We start from the raw sequence: 5056 nt of genomic DNA on the forward strand, positions 1-5056 counted from the left end.
CATCAATCACCATCAGCTTATGAGTCCAATACTCAGAGACAGAGAAAGAGAGAGACAGGCAGACAGACAGAGAGATCTCAGCCAATAATTGTGATATATGCAACATCCATGGGAGAGGGGGAGAGCGAGAGAGAGAGAGATACTATTTGTGGAAGTTAAGCAGTCCAACAATCCAACCACCACATGAAGGGATGCAAAAAATAAAGTTTAATGAGGTAAGCGCTTTCACTACAACCATAGCTTCATCAGACCACTGATAAAAAGTGCAAAAAAATATTTAAACAGTCAAACAGTGATGACAGAAAGCATTAACAAATCAGCATTGTGAGCTCCGTTTTTTACTGTTTGTGGAAGTTATCCATACACAAGGAATTGCAATTTGAGGATCCAGTATCTCAGTTTTTGCAGATCTCCCTTTTGAAGTTGTTTGATATTGGAAGTCATTTGCAGTGATAAGAACATCATAGTGGTAAAAGAAAATTAATTCATACATTTTTATTCCTAGACAAATTAAAAGTTAGAACATAGTCCCATTGATAGTTTCCTCAGAATGATAAGTCAAGCATAAGCTTTCAAGTACTGATAATAACTTGAGCTCTTATATACTAAATCCTTCCTACATGCCATTCATCTACATAGACTATCATGGCAGGACATTGGACTTTTTTTTCTCTATTTGGTTGTGATTATTTCTTCTATCTTGGACTGAGCACTTTATCCCACTGGATTACATGTATGAAATATTCTATCATGTTACATGACAGAGTACCATAAATATACTTTAAAGTGTGAGGTTTTAGCATTAAAAAAGCATACCTTTTCTAAGTTTATATGTGTAATGAAATGTGTACAGTTAAGATCAGAGCGTTTTTTTGTTACAGGAAACTAATTTAAGGAAAAAACGATGTGATGAAATATTAATAAAATATTTGGAATTAAATTTATTGTGAATAATTACAACTCTGACAGACGTTAACATAACCAAATCACCTAGAGAGAATTTTTTCACCACTGAGTGGTTACCCCTGGCACAGCATGCAGTCTATGATCTGTGTTATCCTGTCTAGGGGATAATGAACACCATAGCTAATGTCTACAGAAGTTATATTCCCACATTATGCACCACCTACAGTCTGTGCTGCTGCCAATGACTTCATTCTTTTTTGTGTGAGTTTGAGGTAGGAACACCTAGCATACTTTTGGAAAGAACCCCACAGAGACACAGGGAGAACATGCTAACTCCACATGCAAGCACTGGCTGTGGGGCAGGCTCAAACACTGCAGCTTGTGCTTGGGAGGTAAAGACCTTAACAATTATGTCAACCATGTCACAAAAGTGTAGTAGTTAACATATTACCCATGCACTCCTGAATATGTGTATTTAAGCACATTTAATATGGTTATTGGGAAGAGTAATATTCATCTCATAGATGGATCTGCATGGACTATATCATGATTATAGTTTGATCCTTGATAGTATTTTTGATTTATTACAACAGTTAAGCAATATTTTTGTTTTGTTGTGGGGTGACTGGAATGCAGCATTAAATGTTAATCTTGATAGACCATATGTTCTTTCCATATATGCATACCTTGACAGGCATTGGGGGTTTTGCATCTGTTTTTGACTCTAGAAATTCAAGTAGAAGGCAAATTAGAAATCCAATAATAGATAATATATGCATTTTTCACATAAAGCCAAATTAGGCATATGTTGATTGTTTTTTATTTTTTTCTATACATCTACTGCTCTGTTTAAGGTTGGTGCATTTAAAGCATGTGAATCTTACTTGTTTCTGATAATCAGATAGTCAATATCTCTCTTTGCGAAACTGGCATCATAAATAAATTGAATTTAAAATCATCATGTAATTACGGATTACTGTGATGGATGGATGGATGGATGGATGGATGGATGGATGGATGGATAACTATATTGCAACAAAATCATTCAGTCAATAATGGGATGCCTTTAAGGTATTGTTTTTAATTATATTTTGTTATATTATAACTAAATTTCAAGACATAAAGTTTGAAATGATACTATTAAATTAACAAGTTAATATTTTCACACAATTGCTTGCCATTAATTATCAGAAATTAATCAAAATGCAGAAAAAAGTAAAGCTTGGGCAATACACTTTGTATAAGTTAGATGTTATTACAATTCATTAAAGATGCAATAATGTCATTAAAAAATAATGCCCCTGATCCTGTTAGATTTATAGTGAAGTTTTATATAACCTCTACTGATGAAGTTACCCCTTATGTATATCAACTTTCACAATAGCTAATGATACCACAATGGAAAATACCTGATTTAATGAATTTAGCTAAAATAGTTAACCGGGAAAAGCTGAAAGACAGAACAACAACAAAGTTTGATAACATAAAGCAGGGAAATATAGAATATGTCCTGCACATTGTATATATTATTTCAATTCTAAATATTGATTATACAATAATTGCAAAGGCCTTTTTTTTGTTTAGAACAGTGACCCTGTTTTAAAAATGCTGTAGATCTAATTAAAACTGATACTTTATATCAGTTTATAGCCTGCTACAGACCACCCTCCCAAACCCAGGAACCCCACTCGGCCTTCCTGAGAACACTGGAAAATATGAAGGTCTCTCCAAACACCATTATATTGGGTGACTTCAACTACCCAAACATAGACTGGGAGCATTACTCTAGCTCCAACACCCTAGCCCAAAGGTTCCTAGAATTTATAAACTCAAATGCTATGGAACAACTTGTTACCACTCCCACAAGAGGGGAAAACATACTGGACCTGATCATCACCAACATGGGGACTCTATGCTCCAGACCAGAAGTGTATCCCTCACTGGTAAGATCATACCATAAACTAATCTCACTGGATATTCACATCCCGATCCCACCCCCTGCCCAGAAAACCACAGTAAAAAACTTCTCTAAAGCAAATTTCACACTCCTCAAAACCGAGGTGGAAATTACGGCCCAGACCACAGAATCCTTTATAAACGCATTCTATGAACACCTTCAGGAATGCATGGATCATGCAATCCCAAATAAAACCAAGACCCAATCCTCCAAAGGCAGACGTCCTGTCTGGTGGACCCCAGCCATAAACAAACTATACAATAGAAGGAGGAAGCTACTACATGATAGAGCAAAATCCCAAAAAGGGGAGGCATCTCTGATCAGTATTAGCAAAAAACTACGGGCACTCATAAAATCGTCTAAGGCCAGCTTCGAGAGAAAAATTGCACAGGACACTAAGGATAATCACAAGGCTTTCTTTAGTTATGTTTGGAACCTGGGTGGGACTTCCCAGATATGCTCAGAATTAGTTCAAAATGACAAAAAATACACCAAACCCACAGACATTGCCAACATCCTAGCTGACAGGTTCAGCGCAAACTCCCCCCCTCCCCACCAAAAGGGTAAATATTTATCCCAGCAGAGTGCTGCCCCCCTGACATCTCAGATGCTCAGGTAAGAGCTGCCCTCTCCAAAGCAAGAAACACAGCATCAATGGGACCAGATGGTGTCCCAGGCTGTGTCCTACATGAACTCCAAGAAGAGCTAAACCCAAACATAAAACTACTGTTCAATCTCAGCCTTACTACAGGATATGTACCCAAAGAGTGGCGCACAGCAACAGTGGTCCCTCTCCACAAAGGTGGTGCCTCAACAGATCCTGGAAACTATTGCCCCATAAGCCTGACTAGCTTGGTCTGCAAAGCTATGGAAAGGATCATCATGGACCTCATAAATAAAGATATTGGGGACCTACAGACACTGGATCCTACCCAGTTCGGCTTTGTTAAGGGCAGATCCTGCCTCTTAAACCTGGTCGATTTCTTTGAAACAGCCACCAAGGCCATTGATGAGGGGAAGGTGGTCCACACAGCCTACCTGGACCTCACAACAGCCTTCGATACAATACCCCACTCGGGCATTATAGATAAGCTCACCAGCTTAAATATAAACCCCTATGTCACTAGATGGGTTGCAAACTGGCTCAAGGACAGAACCCACATGGTTAGAATTGCTGGAGCCATGTCAGACTCCAAACCAGTTACAAGTGGCATTCCACAAGGCTCAGTCCTGGGACCTCTCTTGTTCAGTATACATTTCTCGGAGGTACAGGCCAACACGGAAGGACTGTGGCTGACCAAGTTCGCAGATGACTGCAAACTGGGCGCCATAATCGACTCTCCAGCCAACACAAGCATCCTCCAAAAGGGCCTCATAGAAACAGACAATTGGTGCCAGAGCCATGGCCTCAACCTAAATGCCAAAAAGTGTATAGTCATCCTCTTTGGCAAAAACAAAGTGCCCACAAATTACCACATAGGTGGTAATCCATTAAGTACAGAAGACGTAATTAGGGACCTGGGGACCCAAGTTGATAGCAATCTCTCATTTGACAACCACGTGGCCAAAGTGGTTAGAAAAACAGTTTATATAGCCCACCTAATCATGAAGGGATTCACATCTAGATCAGGGGAGGTCATCGTGCCTCTTTACTCATCCCTCATCAGGCCCATAATTGAGTACAATGCCCCTTTTGGGATGTACCTTACCAGACACCTGCAGCAACTGGAAAGACCCCAAAAGTGCCTCACCAAGAGGATCAAAGGGCTCAAACAGATGCCATATGTTGCCCGGTTAAAGAAACTCCAGCTCTACTCAGTGGCATACTGCCTGCTCAGAGGCGATCTGTGCCTGACGTATAAAGCCATGTCCAACCCGGAATTAATGGACATGCTGCACCTCAGAAAATCCAAATCCCATCGAGCTACATGCTCGAGAGACTTGAACCTCAGCACTGAAATAAATAGGACATGCTGGAGGGACAGATTCATAACCCAGAGGCTCCCTTCACTCTGGAATAAAATCCCAGTCCAGGTTAGGCAGAGTCCCTCATTGACTCTCTTCAACAGGAATCTTGATGAGTGGATGGGAGATCGTAGGTTTACCCCGGGTATCACTTCTGTGTCACTGTTAGACAGAGGCACAGTATACTAACCTCGAAAAAGGGCATAGCAAAATGAATTTAAAATGGGT

The sequence above is a fragment of the Protopterus annectens genome, chromosome 10.part0 (assembly GCF_019279795.1).
Source record: "Protopterus annectens isolate FY-2018-M chromosome 10.part0, PAN1.0, whole genome shotgun sequence".
In the NCBI taxonomy this organism is placed as follows: Eukaryota; Metazoa; Chordata; order Ceratodontiformes; family Protopteridae; genus Protopterus; species Protopterus annectens.